We start from the raw sequence: 8,061 nt of genomic DNA on the forward strand, positions 1-8,061 counted from the left end.
CAGTCAAGCATTAACCTGTTGCTATAAATCTTTGATCATTTTCCAGAGTTTCAATAAAGTTGATTCTATTTTTTTTTCGCCAGTTTACTTGCTGGTTTTTGAAGATCCTTATTCCACCATTTTCACTGACATCACTGCCTAAAAAACATTTTTGATGAAACCCTGTCAGAAAACTCTAAGTAGGAGGAAAATTCCTTAACTTGATAAAGAATATCAGCCAAAAGTAGGCAGTAAGCATCACAAATAACGGTGTGGTGATGGTCACACAACGCTGTACACTTACAATGGCTAAAATGGTAATCTTACATTGTGTGCATTTTACTACACATATAACAATCTGAATCCAGTAGCCCCTAAAAAAAAAAAAGTAAAGCATCATAAGCACATACTGTCAGAAACGACGATGACGCTCCTGCCTTTGCCGCAATCTTGTGCTGGGTTTTTGCGCCAAAGCAGCCCAACGTACCCTTACGACTGACTGTAGGTCGTATGGAAACCTACACGGAAAATTAGGGGTCTGCAGACTCAATATTAGCACCAATAAAATATCTTTAAAAATCAGAATATAAGACAGTAGAAACAATTAGGAAAAGTAATCTTTTTTTAAATGTTTTATTTATTTATTCATGAGAGTCAGAGAGAGAGAGAAGCAGAGGCAGAGGGAGGAGCAGGCTTCCCGCTGAGCAGGGAGCCCCATGCGGGGCTCCATCCCAGGACCCTGGGATCATGACCTGAACCGAAGGCAGACGCTTAACCATCTGAGCCACCCAGGCGCCCCGGAAAAGTAATCTTTTGACAAGAGATAGAGCAGGCAGGACCTCTGTAATGACCTGTGTCTGGTTCTGCTCCTCTTTCCATCACACGGAGGAGTACAGTTCTACAGACCCCTTGCATTAGGGTCAGCCCAAGAGATCAGTCCAGGCCAGAGAACTGGGCAGGAGGCACTTGTCAGTCCTGAAGCAAAACACAGAACTGCTGGGGCAAAGCCCTCCAGTGCTCTCTTCCACCGAGTTAGTCATGGGGCCACTCTCTTGTGGCCACCAGACTCCAGGTCCCCACCTCCTGTCCCCGTGCTCATGCCCTGCGGAGTCCCCTCTGAGCATAAGTGGGACCTTGCAATATGTTTTAACCAGTAGAACATGCAACCATAATGGGATGTCACTTCCACGATCATCATTTTGATGAGATTTTAATGCCCACCTAGCCAAACGACTGTCCCCCTTGCTGGCTTGGGGAGGATCCACGTGGCGAGTTGCTGAGGGCGGCTTCCAGCTGATAGCCAGCAAGAAGCTGAAGCCCTCAGTCCCGCCACCGGCAAAGAGCGGAACACTGCGCGGCCACTAAGCTTGGAAATGGATCCTTTGTGGGCTGGCCTCAGAGGACAACCCAGCCAAGTCGATTCCTGACCCACGGAAATGGTCGGAATCACGTGCCCAAATATGTGCTGTGTTAAGTCACTGGGTCTGTGGCCACGTGCCCCACAGCGTGTGCGGTGGGTCTGCAGGAGCAGGAGCAAGATTGGGCTTTGGTTTGGGGCCACTGCTGTTTGGGGCTTTGGTGACCACAGCAGAACCTGGCCTAACGGTTACCATTTATCCCTGGAAAATGCCCTTCACAACATGAGCAACGCATGGGGCCTGTGAGGGGGTGGGGGAAGCAGGGAGCCGTTCCCACAGCTGGGAGGGGGGAGCTGCCGGGACAGAGCGGAGGCTCGGGCCCTCGTCGGAGTATGAGGACCAGCCAGCCCAAGGGAACCTGGCAAGACCACCTCACCTCATGCCTGAGAGGGTCCTATGGGTCCAGCTCAGCCAGAGGTGCTCTGGGGCCACGGGCAGGTCGGGGAGGACAGAAAGGGGGACATCTGGTGCCCCTCCTCAGTCATTTGATGTCAGGTCTTGACCCACAAAGGGTCACTCGAGTCCAGCACAAATAGCCTGGCACCAGAAAGAAAACGGATGGAAGCTGGAGCCAAGCCCCAAGGGCTGAAAACCCGAACGGTCACTTGCTTCCCCCCTCCTGCCTCCTCCCCACTCCCCCTGCGGCAGGTGTTTGGGGTGTAAGAGCTCCCCAGCATCTGTCTCTGGAGACAATCTAGCCAACTCCCCAATGGGCTCTGCCTGCAGGGCGGAGGTCAAAGTGCAGCAAACCCCTGGGGGGCTGACGAACCATGAACGGGGAAGAGAACCATCACCACGGCAACAATTTACTGCCTCCACCAGAGGACAAATCAAAACAGCTCAGCAGAGATATTTTGGGCAATCTATGAAAGGAAATCGGGCCGTGGCCGCCTCAGAGGACGGAAGGCTCCCCTTCTCAGAGCCGGCAGAGTCCGGACGCTTGGGTGCTCAGCCCCTCACGGCAGACCCCCCAAAAGTCCTCTCCCCACCGCACGCACCCAGGAATCCCTCTGACCCACAAAAAGCAGCGTGCCCCCGGGGTCTGGATCCGAGGCCCCAGCCGGCTCAGGGTCTCCGCGGCCCAGGAGTCACGGAGAACAGAGAGTGGTACAACCAAGTCTGCAAATCGGAACCCAAGCCACAGAGCCGCAAAGTCCCGGCTGCCACGAAAGCTGACGGATTAGAAGGAGCACACCCCACAAGGGTGCGGGAAGGCGCTCCCTCACAGCCGTCCATAACAGAAACTTGTCTCAGAAAAGCCCAGAATGACTCTGCAGTGGGTTCAACCATGTCCCCTGGGAGGACTTGTTCAGGTCCTAACTCCCAGAACGCGACCTTGCTCGGGTTGTTAGGATGAGCCCGAACCCGACAGGGAGGAGGGACATTTGGGCACAGACACAGGGGGTCGGCCACGCGACGGGGGAGGCAGAGAGAGGAGTGACGGGCCAAGCCCAGGACTGCCAGGCACCCTCCGCAACTCCAGCAGCTGGAAGGGGCCAGGGGGACCGTCCCCGGGAGACTTGGCGGAGCAGCGCCCTGGACACCTGGACCTCGGTCTTCTGGCCTCCAGGACGGAGAGGTAAGTTTCTGTGGTTTGAAGCCAGCCCAGGGCTAATGCTTGGCTCCGGCGGCCACGGGGGGCGAACGTGGACCGGGACCTCTTACTGGCGGTCATAACCTTCTTCCTTCATGTGGAGGGACTTCTCAGGAGCAAGCATCTCTTGCAGTACAAACACCCGAATGCCTGCCCTCCATCCTTCCCAGTTCACTCGTTTCTGCTTCTTCTGTTAACATAATGTGCCCACCGCCTGTCTCTTCACTCCTCTGCTTCCCTCGTCACCGGTCCCTCCCTGAGTGTGTGCCTCGAGTGCATCCCACAGACGGCCACCAGCTTGGCCTGCGACAGATGTGGGACAGTGAATGCTTTCTTGCTTTTATAGTTGTTTGTACTTCTCTGTATTTCTTGGGTTGTTATCATAATATTGCACATTTTTATAAAAACAGTGCTGTTTTAGCAGACTTAAAGAACTTGAGTGGGACCCTGGGAGGCTGCCGCGTGGAGCAGGGACCGCTGGAGGGTGGTCGGGCATTCGCGGGTAGGTGTTATTTTGTCACATTTCTCTGAGTCAAGAATCTTGACAGAAAACCACCTTTACCTGGTGTATTGGTTTCCTAGGTTTTCCGTGACAAGCCAGGGGCCTTCAGACAGCAGAAGTGGATTGTCTCACAGTTACGAGGACAGGAGCCTGAGACCGAGCTGCCCGCAGGGCGGCGCTCCGTCTGCGGACCAGGTGCTCCTGGGTGCGTCGGCCTCCAGCCTCTGCGTCCATCCCCACGCGGCCTCCTCTCCTCCTGTGGCTCATCTTCTTATAAGGACACGAGTCATGATGGACTAAGGGCCCGCCCTGTACCAGCGTGGCCCCATCTTAACTAATTACACCTGCCACGACCCTATCTCTGATTAAGGTCACTGTTTGAGATCCTGGGAGTCATAATGTCGACATGTCTTACTTTCTGTGGGACACAATCCAGTCCCCAACACCTGTTTTGGGGTCAGCTCGCCAGTCTCCCTCCAGAGCTCTCTGGCAGAGCTGGTGGAGAGGGCAGGAGGCCCCTAGCGGGTGGGCACTGACCGGGCCCCTCGGGTCACCCTGCCACGGCAAGGGTCACAAAAAGGGATATGCTGCCGCCGCTGTGAGGCTCCTTGGGTGCTGAAGAGAGGGTGCCCCCAACGACCTTTGCTCACAGGCCCCTTCTGTGTTGTTATTTAAAATCATTATTATGAAAATCAAAATCATTACCATTAAAGTTTCAGATGGTTGTTTAAAAAAGCTTATTTTTAAAACCTTCCAATGAGTGATTCCTTTGCTCTCCATTGCTTTGTGCGGATTCCGTTTTCTCCTTCCCGCGTGCACGCTTTCACGATCTTTTCAGAGCGGGAGTATAAGCTCCTAGAATCTGTGCACGTGGGGAACTGTTCGTCTCCGGTCCTGAAGGGCCCTTCGGCGGGCACAGAGCCCCAGCGACGATCTTCCCTCAGCGCGGGAGCCTGCTCCCCCGTGCGCAGCGCTGCTGGGGAAAAGTCTGCCGTCAGCGCCATTACTGCTCACTCGTGGGCCACGGAACTTTGACGCCCGGCTTTTTAGGTTGAATATGTAGCAACAATTCACTCATTAAAAAATGTTTTTGGGTGCCTGGGTGGCTGAGTTGGTTAGGCGTCTGACTCTTGATCCCAGCTCAGGTCATGATCTCAGGGTCGTGCGTTCAAGCCCCGCGTTGGGCCCCAGCGCCTACTTAAAATGTATATATTTTTGGCATCTGCCGTATGGATGTGTGCAGGTGCCGTGCATGTGGCCGTGAACAGGACAGGCAAAGCCCTGCTCACGGACGTGACCTGCGTGCGCACGGGGGAGCCAAACCAGCTACACGCAGTGACAGCTCCCATGGAGTAAGACGCAGGGGAGGTGCCGGGAGGACACCCGGGCGACACAGGAGGGGTCCTCGAGGGGAGCCCTGAATGGCACGAGCACGGGGCCGCGCACAAGTGGACGGAGACCAGGGGAGGGCTCCCGGCACCCCGTTGTCGGTGGGATCTGTCCCTGCTCCCTCTGCTCTAGTTCCATTCGTCCTGCACAGTCAGGGGTCCTTTCTTCACCATGACAACGGTGGCGGGGGAGGGGTGCAGCCAGCCCTGGTGGCCACCGTGGCGCCCATGGCCTCATGTCCTGTCCGGATGACATCCTCGGAGCGCTCTGTCCTCCACGCGTCCTCATGCCACAGGGAGGTCCTTAAAACGGTTACCTCCCATTTCCGCTCCCACCCCCAGCTCCAGGATTCGCTCAGATAATTTCCCACTTTTCCCCAGGTGATTATTAGGCATTTCTGGCAGCACATGTATACCCATTTTCTTGAGGGTCCTATGCAGAGCTCCCAGGAGGCCGCAGAGCACAGACCCCAGAGCCCGGTGCTGGGGGCCCTCAAGCCTGCGCCCACCAGCCCGGTGCTGGAGGCCAGGGGCCCGACTCTGCACCTGCTCCTCCTCACCTGGGGACGGAGCCTGGGAGGGTACGGCACCTTCTGCCTGGTCGCTGGAGACTAAGAGAACTGATGTGAAGCGTGGACTATGCTCTGCGTCCCCCATGCCTTCTGAGAGGGGGGATGGTACTGATGTGCATTTCCCTTGGGTGACTGGGGGGCTGAAATCAGTTGATGGGAAGTGGAGATTATGACAACCTCTTACCCTCAAATTACTGGCAGAGCATAGCAGACTGACAGGGGAGGAGACGGGGTGTGCCGGGTCCTGGGACTGCCATCCCGAGACCCCGCATGGGGCCGGCCGGCTGGACTAGGTGGGTGTGCAGCTTGCCGTCCCCTGGGAGCTCACGGATGGAAAGTGCAGATTACCTCTGGGGTTGTCAGGAGGAAGAGGGCCAAGAGGACACGGACACTGGTCAGCGCCTTCTTTGTGGCTGGTCGGCAGGACAGGTAGCGAGCTCCCTGACAGCCCTTCCCAGAGCCGGTGGGAGGGTGCGAGGTGTAGGTTTTAACCGCGCGCCCCGGAGGTTTGGACTTCTCGCCCTGGGGGGAGAGAGTGCAGAGCTGGGAGGGCTGTCAGCTCGCAGGCGTCCGGGGTCAGCAAGAGTCCCGGGGCCAGACGCAGAGAGGCCTGGGACACCACGCAGAACCCAGCCCGCACCCTCGCGCCATCGGGCCCCAGGCTGCCCCTCTGCTGCCTTCCCGCCAGTCGCAGCTGCGCCCCGGGCTCCAGCTCTACCCCCCCAGGGACCCCCCTCTCCCAGGGTCTACGCAGGAGCATCTGGGAACCACCCACCGACCCCAAGTGGGGCAGAGCTCGGACCCCTCCTGGCGTGCGGGTCTGCACCTCCTCAGGCTGTGCCCACAGTCTGTCCCCCTCCGGAACTCCCTCCTCACCTCGCCACCCTCCCCACTGGCCCTCCGTCGCCCCCCGCCCCCTGCAGCCGCCCTGACAACCCCACCCAGCGGGCTCCAGCCCCACAGATCTCCACCCGCGTCTTCTCGAGGGGGCAAGGCAGCTGGGCGGTCCTGCGTGCGTCCCCCGAGCCCCTGCTGGACACTGGACACTGGCGGGCGGCCCTGCAAACTTTCTCAGCCACCGCCAAGAACAACGTGGAAGAACGTCCTCACGCTGGCCAGGACGAGGGCGAGGGGAGCCCGGGCTTCCCTGTGTGTCCAGCCAGGGCCGCGATGGCTGGGGAGGCGGCCCACGCCGGGCGGGGGCAGAGCACTTCGCGGGGCCTCCCCGCCGCTCCCGGAGCCGGGTCTCCCGTCGCCCCTGCTTTCCGGCTGCAGCAGGCACCTGTCTGCGGTCACGCAGCGGGAAGGGCTGGGCCCTCGGGCTGAGGCCGGCGCCCCCGCGAGGCACGGCCTGCGCTGACGCAGGGGAGCGCGGACACGGGAAGGGGGACAAGGGTCGGACGTGATGGCGGCCGTGAAGAAGTCAGCGGCCCCGGCCGGCGGGCGCAGGGCACCCTCGGGAAAGGACAGTGGCGTGCTGGGCGGGACTAGCCGGGGAGCCGGCAGGGCACGGGCCGGGTCGGGAACCGGGGAGAAGTCAGCGCAGCCGAGGACGAGGTTGCTGTGCAGGTATTCGGCCGGGGAGGCGAGGAGCCCAGCCCTGGGTTGGCAGCAGCGGATGCGGAGGTCCCTTCCCCGGGGGCTGTGCAGTGCGGGAGGGTCCCGGGACCGGGGGGTCAGGGAATCTGCACGGAACAAAATGCCAAGAGAAAACGACATTCCCTCCCGCGTAGAGGAGTCTGCGTTGCCCCTGCCCAGCTAGGGCTTCGTGTCCACCGTTCTGCTCGTCGCCTTCCGGAGGCTTCCATCCTGGAGGTGCACCTGCGGGGGTCCGGCCGGCGCGGGCGCACTCCGCCTCTGCACACAGGGGAGCGTGAGGGGGCTTCCTGACCTTCTCCGAGCACGGAAAGGATCCGCTAGGGTGACTCCAGCTCCAGGTAACAGGATCTCTGTTCGGGGCCCGTGCCCGCGGTCGCCCCGACGACGGGTCCCTCCAGCCGGGAAGGGCAGGCTCTGCGCCGGGGGTCACGCTGCCAGGGCACAGGCCCAGGGCGACCACCGCGTCCCGCCATCCGACGCCGGACTCTCCCGGACACACCGGCCCCGCGGCAGGGACCCATGCCCGGCCCGGGGCACGCACAGCCCCGCCCGCTCGGCCCCCGCTGCCCCGCGTGCTGGGGACCTAACAGCACAGCGCCCGCTACTTCGGCCAAACCGCGCGTCGCTGCGGACAAACCGGGACGAACGCGCAGGGCTGTCGGCCGAGCTAAGCAGAGGAGGAAGGGGGACAGGGAGGTCGCCGGACGCACGAAGTCCCCTCGGGTAAACTGAGAGCGGGAACTGCAGTAGCTTCTCATTGGCTGGGCTGTGGCTGTCTCTCATTGGCTGGGCTGTGACTGTCTCTCATTGGCCGGGCTGTGACTGTCTCTCATTGGCCGGGCTGTGGCAGTCTCTCATTGGCCGGGCTGTGGCAGTCTCTCATTGGCCGGGCTGTAATTGTCTCTCATTGGCTGGGCTGTGGCAGTCTCTCATTGGCTGGGCTGTAATTGTCTCTCATTGGCTGGGCTGTGGCAGTGTCTCATTGGCTGGGCTGTGGCAGTCTCTCACT

General features: G+C 59.7%; 1 long non-coding RNA gene across 2 annotated transcripts; it reads left to right on the forward strand.

Moving 5' to 3' along the window:
• Positions 1-605: 605 nt before the first annotated feature.
• On the forward strand, positions 606-4,586 carry LOC144381313 (uncharacterized). 2 transcript variants are annotated; one of them, XR_013446228.1, is made up of 2 exons: positions 606-3,493; positions 3,574-4,586. It is a non-coding gene; the product is annotated as an uncharacterized LOC144381313 (long non-coding RNA). The 2 variants fall into 2 exon arrangements; XR_013446227.1 differs by having other exon boundaries at positions 606-2,976.
• The last annotated feature ends 3,475 nt before the right edge of the window (positions 4,587-8,061 follow it).

This window comes from Halichoerus grypus, chromosome 3 (assembly GCF_964656455.1).
Source record: "Halichoerus grypus chromosome 3, mHalGry1.hap1.1, whole genome shotgun sequence".
NCBI classification, from domain to species: domain Eukaryota; kingdom Metazoa; phylum Chordata; class Mammalia; order Carnivora; family Phocidae; genus Halichoerus; species Halichoerus grypus.